We start from the raw sequence: 8,890 nt of genomic DNA, 5'->3' as shown, positions 1-8,890 counted from the left end.
TTCTGGCGTGGATGCTTTGCCCCAAAGTTTGGTGTCATCGGCGAACTTGGCCAGTCCACTCCTGACTCCAACGTCCACATCGTTAATGAAGATGTTGAACAGTATGGGTCCCAGGACAGAGCCTTGAGGGACCCCACTGGTCTTCTGGTCTTTAACCTCCTTTGCCAGGATGTTGCCTTGTTCTTTATCTTTGTCTTCCTCATTTTGTCCCTGCAGGTTCTTGATATGCTCCATTGGTGACTTGCCCATTCTTCCTTTGTGTGTATGCTTTCATTCTGCATTTGAGGCATTTTAGAAACTCCTTGTTCAGCCACATTACTGTCTTGCCATTCTTCTTGTGCTTCCATCATGTCAGGAAAGTTTCTTGTTGGGCTTCCAATACTGTGCCCCTTAGATGCTCCCAGGCCTCCCAGGCACCTTTATCCCTCAATCTATCCTCCCATGACACTATGCTTATTAACTCTATGAGTCAAATAAAATCTCTCTTTTTGAAATCTAGCATCCTAATTTTGTTGATCTCATGCTTTCTCTGTTTCAGGATCTGGAATTCTATCGTCTTGTGATGATTTCTTCCCAAGTTACATGTCACCTTCACACCCTCCACAGATCCTTCCCTGTTGGTCAAGACAAGATCCAAGATAAACAAACAAATCTCACTTGTTGTATGCTTCAATTTCTGGAAAAGAAAGTTGTCCTCCGGACAAGTGAGGAACCAGCTTGACATTTTATGTTTGGCTACATTGTTTTTCAGACAGATGTCCAGAAAATTTAAGTCTCCCATCAGTACCATCCCCTAGCTTTTGCATTGATTTGTCACCTGCTTAAAAACTGCCTTATCCACCTCCTGATTAGGTGCCCTATAATAAATTCCTACTGTTTTATCAATGCTGCATCTTTCACCTTTCATCGTCACTTAAATGCATTCTGTTTTGAGGTCTTCTTCTTACTGAACCAGGGAATAGTTGTATATGTTTTTGACATACAGGGCAACACCACCACCTTCTCCCCAGTGCTGTCCTTCTGCAACAGAGCATAACCCTCAGTGTTGACATTCCAGTCATAAGAGCTGTCCCCACGGGTCTTGGTGATGCCAACCAGATCATAGTTCTTTTCACAGGCTGCAGCTTCCAACTTACCTCATTTATTCCCCATACTTCTCATATTTGTATACTTACTGAAGATGCAGCCCTGCATCCTGACTGAAGACTGAGCACAAATATTTGTACAGTTCAAGACCATGCCTAGGTTCTCCTATTCTCAATTTCCATTCCTCTATTATGGCCTCACTTTTTCCCACCTGGTTCTCACTTCATTTATATCAGGAGTGTCAAACTCATCCAGCCCCTTGGCCAGACAAGTGTTGCCAGACCAGTCTGTGACCCTGGATGAAAAAAGGTTTAAGCTGGCAGTTTGCCACAGAACAATGCAGATATAACAGTTCAAGCCTAACAGCTTGGATTAGTATCTTTTGATATTAATCCAGTTGTTATGCCCATCGATACTTCAAACCTTTGACCATTCTTTCTGTTTCTGCAATATCTGATTATGGACGGAGATTTCTCCTTACTTCTCACGCCCACTTTTCATTGATTCTAGATCCATTGCCTCTCTTGAACTTCTTGTTCATCCATGCAAGTCTGTAATTTTTCCTTACCAATTTTTAACTCTTGGCTGGGATACACACTCTTGAAACTATTTGGTTTTGGGGGTTTTTTTTTGTTGTAGCTCTTGAAACCAGTCTACCTCCTTCACTAGTTTCCTTAATTTTTCAAATTTCTGAAGTTTGAGACCATTGTCACAAACCCATCCTTGTCCAATCTGCAATTTAGTCTAAACTGAATCAATTCAGGATCATTTCACTCCCACTTATTTTCCACAGCCAGTGCTTTTACAAGATCCTCACTACCAGCCAAAACAAAGGCAACTTTCTCTCTTGCTGCTACCATACTGTTTGATAGATTGCTCTATCAGCTAATTTATCCAGAAATATCTGTCCCCTACTATTGTGCATCATATTTGCTACTCAGTCTGTTAGAGAAATTGAGATGTCTTTCATTTTCCACTATTACTGAATTCTCCCAAGATGTTGTAGTAGTCCAACTCTGCAAGAAAGACCCCTACACAGCCTCTTTAATTCTCTTTCTGTATGCATTTCTCATGTGCTTTTCAGTAAAACAGGTTTAATTTTGCCTATGACAGGGGACCTGGCAGCCAAATCTGAAATGCGGTTTCAGCAGCATTTGATGGAGGAAGGATTCAGCTACAGACCCTTTCCTTGTGCCACCCCTGGGAGAAATGTCAGCCGCAGGTGTGTCTTAGCACCTGCCTACCTCTAACTCGAGGTGGGCCATTCTGGCCCACAGCTGAAAAAGTGGTTGCCTGTCACTGACATATGCCAGCACATCTTATTTCCAAGCACTCTACCATTTCATTAACATACAATAGTACTCTACTACCTTTGCTTTTTTTTTAAAACAGTTTCAGCATCTGCATTGTAGGCTGCATATCTGCTGACTACCATTTCATTACGTCTCATTTATTCTGATAACACCTTGTTCTGTGTCACATACCAGGACTTCCAGTTCCTTTATTTTATTCTCCATACTGGTTGCGCTGTTTTACAAACATTTTAGGTTGTTTCCATTTTTCAGGTCAACATAATCATAGGATGACCACGAGCTGCCAGTGTGATACATCTATGAAAACAGTTGTAGTCTTATGTATTTGACAAACTATATATGCAGCAGAGACGGAGTACCATTGTACAAAGCATTAGTAAAACCCCTTTTAAAATATGATCAGGTCATGATTGTTCTAGTCACCTGAGTTCAAAACCCGCAACAAGTGCAAAGACCTCAATCAAGTTCAATGAGTTAAGGCAATGGAGACCTTTCTTCTGAATGTAATTGGAGTAACTTAGCATCTTGTTTAGTTAAGCAAAGCAAATTAAAGGGATGACATGGTAACAAGAGAATGGGGAGAGCTTTTTAGGCTAAAAACAGACCTGTCACAATATCAAACCAGTTACAAAGCGCACTATGAAAATATTTTGATTGAAAAGCAAAGGATGTAAACTATCAGAGTAGTGTAGTTTTGGAAAGTTCTCTCCAGAAAAGTGTGGGGAGCAAGACACCTGAATCATATCATTTTAAGATCATACTGAACAACTTTTTGGAAAGAACTGTATTAGCACACATAAAGTAGTCATCTTTGCTGTTCTCCTAATAAGGTAGCTTGTGGTGGGAAAGGTGACTGGTAATCCTGTGCTTCAGGGCTTTTCCTGGTGAGCAGCTGGGGACAGGAATGGCACCCTGCCCCTTCACCCATGAATGCTACTGGACTTTGGGGTTTAGAGGTGAGGCAGGGGGTGGGTTGTTGGCTTTCTGCAAAGCATTGAAACATTAGTTATACCCAAGACTGCTTTTTTGTTCATTTTTGATTGGGTACACTGCTGTCTCATATTTGGCAAATCCAGAGGATCTTCTAGATGCCAGGTTTGGGAATCAGAATGAAATTTTTCCCTTCAGTCAGATTGCCAGGGAACAATTTTAGTTTGTTTTGTTTTGCTTTGCCTTTCTCTGTAAGGCATGGTATGGTCCCCCCAGGATCTTTTAAGCATACATTAACCAACCTGTTTTTACCTATGGCATATTACATGATGCACTTAATGATTCAAGTACTGTGCCTTGGAGTTGAGTATGAGGGTTCAAAGTAGGGATTCTAGGGATTTCTTGGGTCTGCCTATGAATACAGAAGATTGGACTCCAGGGCAAGGAGCCACCTGATGCCCCCCACACTCCCCTCTCACTTTCTCACCAGGCTATGTTATGTTTAATTATCCATGATCAATCAGTTATTAAGAGTCATAAGTGAGCTTAATGTCAGACAAGCTTTTGGGCACAAACTGCCATCTCTTCCAGTTATACAGTTAGCTTAATAAAAGATAATCACCAAAAGTAAACCTTGGTTATGAGACATTCAACATTTAAACCAGAATTTCCCTCACTAGAAAAGATTATGTTGCAAATATATGGGTTCATTTGACCTTTCTTGACAGGGACTCAGAGAGGGGGTCGGAGTGGTGGAGATGGAAATTTTACAGTAGTGTCTGTTTTGTATACGTAACAAATCTACTTTTGGCTTCCTGAAAAAAAATAGCTCAGATATACAGGCCAGAAAAAGTTGGGGGTGGGGGACTAATCAAAGGAGAAAAGGAAAAATCAGCAGCACTGGCCTAAAAATCAGTGAGCTATAATTAATTTAGAAGACACTTTTAGTTCGGAAGTTCTCTAAATGGGAGACATTAAGGATTCCTAGTCCTGCTCTTACTCCGTTTACAAAGAAATTTACTTTTGTGGAACTTGTGGCTTTTTTGTGGTAATTCTAAAAGAAATGGAGACAACAGCTAGGAATATACATTATAGATAGGGTTTTAAACATGTTTCTTCAAATAGAAACCCACTCCTTTCATTGTTATGCATATTGATTTCCTCTCTAAAACAGCACCCGATTCAGGATCTGTCAGTGTTTTCTTGCTGGTGGAGGCCTAAAAATTGTGTATGCCAAAGGGTCAATGTAGCTGAGCTTGTCTGGAGCAAATACTCAGCTGGTTTTGCACCTGTGGAGATTTAATGCAGGTTAGAGGAGCTGTGATTTTATACGAGTTAAGAATCTTCCATCGATTTAATAAAATAGATGGCATTGATAAATCTTTCATGAATTAACCCTTTGGCATCATGTGCTTTGCATTATTAAAAACATACTGATAGACTACTCAGGTCCATATCTCAACAGATGACAAATTTGGTATCTGTGAACTAATATTCAGCCATAACAGTAGTCACTGAAATACATGCTGAGACCAAATGCATCATGTCATTTCCTAAGCTCATTTTGAAACAACAGACTAGTTGGAAGAATAACTAGATGTGTACAAGCCTCTGGTACCAATTTATAGGCAGCAACAGAATTGCAGTCCTAGGGGAACTCATACCACTTCCACAACAGGTAGCACTTGGAAAGCTCAGCCCATGATCCCACAGTACCTCCTAGTACAGGAACCATTGCAGGTAAGTGCAGAGCACTTTTGAATTACAGCATCTTAAATAAAAAGAAAATTATATATATGTTGGCAGGGGGTTGACAAGAAACATCCAACTTATTTAAAACGCTTGAAAAATCTCCTGTTAATGTGCTCACCATATAGGAACTTATATCAAAGAAGGAGATCAAAACAGCAATTAAATAAATGAAGAGACTTTACAGTACTTACTTGAATACAAGTTTTTGAATCCTTTGGTCATACTTGTAATACCAGCACTGTCCTGGTAGTGGTTGCACTAGTACCAAACAGAGAAATTACCAAACCTCTCTTCCCCTTCCTGGTACTTCTCCATTTACACAGCCTTTTAAATCAGCATCACACTGGAGGCTTAGGTTCAGCTACTTACCAGAAGATCCATGATCTTTTTCAGAGTCACTTCTTCTCAAGATAAGAACAAAGAACCTAGGCACAGTATGTATGGATTGCAGGCTAACTTTACATTTAGCTGTCCTCAAGTGCCTACTTGCTCGTTTACATCCAGCCTATCCATGATACAGCATTCTGCATCAGTAATCCCTGGTCTTCTTTATTATTCATCCCCCAATTTGAGGCATCTACAAAGTTTATTAGTAATGATTTTTTAGTTCTTCTTCCAGTTTATTCGTTTAAAAAAAACAAAAACAACCCATCAAGCCATGCACTAATTTTCTTGGGGCCCAGAAGAAAGATGCCTGCTTGTTGAGGAGTTCCTGCTTAGTCCCATATACTCCATCAGTTAACCAGTTTTTAATCTATTTGATATGCACCATCTTGACTATCATTTTTAATTTTAAAATGTCACGTGGTACCATATTGAGCATCATGCAGTAGTCAAAAAGTTAATAGGTTTGATGTAATTAATCTTATAACATCAACCCACCTAAAGAAAGGTTAGTTTGACAAGATCCATATTCCACAATGTTATGTCGATTACCCTCCTTTAATTATTTGCCACTTCCATTTAAAGAGGAAGCCTACAGTTCCAATCCCTAAATGTTCCATTTAATTCCAACAATCAAATAAACATCAAAAAAACATAAATAAATAAAAGCTATTATGCTGTTGGCTTGATAAAAGAAAAATGTAAACAGAGAGAATGACCAATATTCTCTGCCCCCAAAAGTTTCCCATTTGAGGCCCCAATCAAAAAAAACCCAAAACAAAACAAAACCACGTGTAAAGTTACTCATGCATATCTTGAAGCTCACAGCCTAACAAAAGTGCAGGCCCCACAGAGATGGAGTGTATTTTTTTTTCAGTCCCCATTGATGACTCTGAAACTCACGCTAAGCTCAGGCTTACTCACAGAAGTTAAAATACAGAATACTGATGCTAACTGCATAATGCAAGAGGTTGTGAGTGCATAGCTAGGCCAGCTGAGAAGAAACAATGACATATCTCTTCCAGCTTATCTTGCTATAGTCAGGATGATTTCAGAAAGCCTCCTAGTTATCTGGTGTGTAACCATATGCAATGTCTATCCTTGATAATTAATATGGTAAATATTTCTTTTGCAATTAACTCATGTTTATGTGCAGGAAGAAACATTCTCCATATGCAATAGATGTCTCCTCCTGATTTAGTCCAAGGACGCGCATGTTTTTCCTGGCTGTCAATCAGTTTCTTGATATGCTCTGAACTAAATAACCTCGTTACCCAAGAAGGTAACGCATTCAAATTAGAAATTTCTGCTAGCCAGTAATGAGCAGATTTAAGATTTTCCTGTCAACTACTGCTTGGGACTCTCTTTTGATTTACACAACTAAAAGAATGCTTTGAAGATGCTTAGCTAAGGGTATAAAAAGACAGTAAAGCAGCAAACAGTGTGCGCTTCAAGAGTGAGAAATCTCTCTAACACCAGTGGCCGATGCACCTGACTTACTCAAGAAGTTGCAGAGAAACCTGTTTGGTAAGAAATCATCACCTTTTAGCTAAATTACTGGACTTTGATTGGGTTTAGGCTCACTTGACTTGATTTTGAACACTTGGAGTAAATAAAGCCTTGCTGTCACTCATCGAGGCAGGTGTCGTATCAATCCCTGGGCTAGACCGGAATCCTAGGTTTATTTGCCAGCACCAGGTACAGAAAATGAACACGGTACAGCTGCATCAATATACCAAAAGTGGTTGTACAGTTCATATGCAGTGCTCATAGAAGGACATAGTTCAGTCCTTTCCAGTTGCTGACATCAAGTTATTCTTAAAAAACTTATTCAGTATGTAAAAGGATACATTCAGTACATACATTGCTGAAACTCTTTATTACTCCATATGACCAAAGAAATAGCAGAAGCAAACATTTCCTTAGCAAGAGCCAAATGAAAGAGTCATGCACAACATTGTTCCATAAATACTTTTATTTATGCAAACAATCTAAAATTGACATATCCAAAAAGTTGTATTTAGTTAATCATACAACTCATTGGTCAAACAAAAAAAAAACAAAAAACCAAAAACTTAACACTTCTTTGTTTATTTCAGATAGGCATTTCTCTGAAGCCAAGATATTTTTGAGAGGCACAGTATATAAATCCTAAAGTACTATACAGTTAAAAAGACAAGACAAAACAGCCATCTTGAGAAAAGCTTCAGAGTTTTGACCTGAAGCTATTGAACAAGGAAAGCTATATAGTAATGTGTTTGGTGTCTGATCATGAAAGATTTTGTAGCCAAGAATAAACACTGAAAGAAATGTGGTGTATTTTGTGGGGTGCAAGAAAAGGAGCAAGAAGAAACCTAGACACACAACTGGAAGCCAAGACAAATAACAGAAAGTAGGAATGCTGCAGACATATCTAACCCGATACCTGGGTCTGCTTGAAAAAGGATACAAAGCATCTGCAGGAAGGCAGACATGAGAAGTATGACAACACTTAAGCCTATTTGTAATGGTGGGAGAGAAGAAATCTGCAACACTAAACCACACAAAGGAGCAAGCTAATTTGTGAACATCTGAGGTCAAGCAAAAGTTTTCCATGTGATGGCAGCAACATACTGTGGGCCTCACCAGCCCCTGCGACGCTTTCCCCACATGGAATGGAGTGAGGCCTCATTAAAGCAGAAGGCCAAATCTTATGTTAGCAAAACTTAAAAACAAACTATGTCTAGGCTAGGCCTAGGACAACAGTAAGTCTTTGTAGAATTTAGACATAATTAATCTCATCCCTCGGTGTGAGGAGCAGCAGCCAGCCTAGATTTAGCGGAAGGAAACATAAAAACTGGGTTTATGTGTGCACCTGCATAAAAACCCAGGAAATAGATCAAAGTGGAAAAAAAGAAATATATAACCAATACAAGAAGTGATTTTTGTGCTTTTATGGTTACTTGTAACAATACACATAGTGTTCATAGTAGGCAAGCACTCTTTAGCTTTTTTTTTATTTTATAAAAACACCTGGAATATGTGACAGGAAGTATAGATACCGTTTGGTATTTTATGTATAGGACTACTGTTCTAAATCATACAGAGGGCTTTAAAAATATAAAAAACAGGAACAAGGTCCCTGCCCTGAACAGCTTAAAAAGACTCCCTGCTTTGAACAGTTATGCAGTACAATTTTCTCTCGTGCCTAGCCCTTAAAAGATACTTAAAATGGATTATTAAAAAAAAAAAAAAAAAGTAAAAAAAAAAAATGCATGAAAATTCCTCCTATAGATAAGACATTTTAGAGAGATCATTTTTCAGATTTTTAATGTTGGAAGGGCTCTTAAGCACATGCAGGCATCTTTAAAAATATAAAAAACAAGAAAAAGATCCCTGCCCTGAACAGCTTACAAAAACTCCTTGCTTTGAACAGCTTATACATT

At 38.9% G+C, this 8,890-nt stretch overlaps 1 long non-coding RNA gene across 1 annotated transcript in view; it reads left to right on the top strand.

Annotated features, from left to right (window-relative positions):
• LOC109311706 overlaps positions 1-5,464 on the top strand; it is a 22,554-nt gene extending 17,090 nt beyond the window's left edge. The window contains exon 3 of the long non-coding RNA XR_002101584.1: positions 5,454-5,464. This is a non-coding gene — a long non-coding RNA (uncharacterized LOC109311706). The remainder of the gene's footprint in view (positions 1-5,453) is intronic.
• Positions 5,465-8,890: the final 3,426 nt, after the last annotated feature.

Source organism: Crocodylus porosus, unplaced genomic scaffold (assembly GCF_001723895.1).
Source record: "Crocodylus porosus isolate Cpor-Errol unplaced genomic scaffold, CroPor_comp1, whole genome shotgun sequence".
In the NCBI taxonomy this organism is placed as follows: Eukaryota; Metazoa; Chordata; order Crocodylia; family Crocodylidae; genus Crocodylus; species Crocodylus porosus.
Note: the sequence above shows the minus strand (reverse complement) of the source record. Positions and strands in the feature narration are given on the sequence as shown.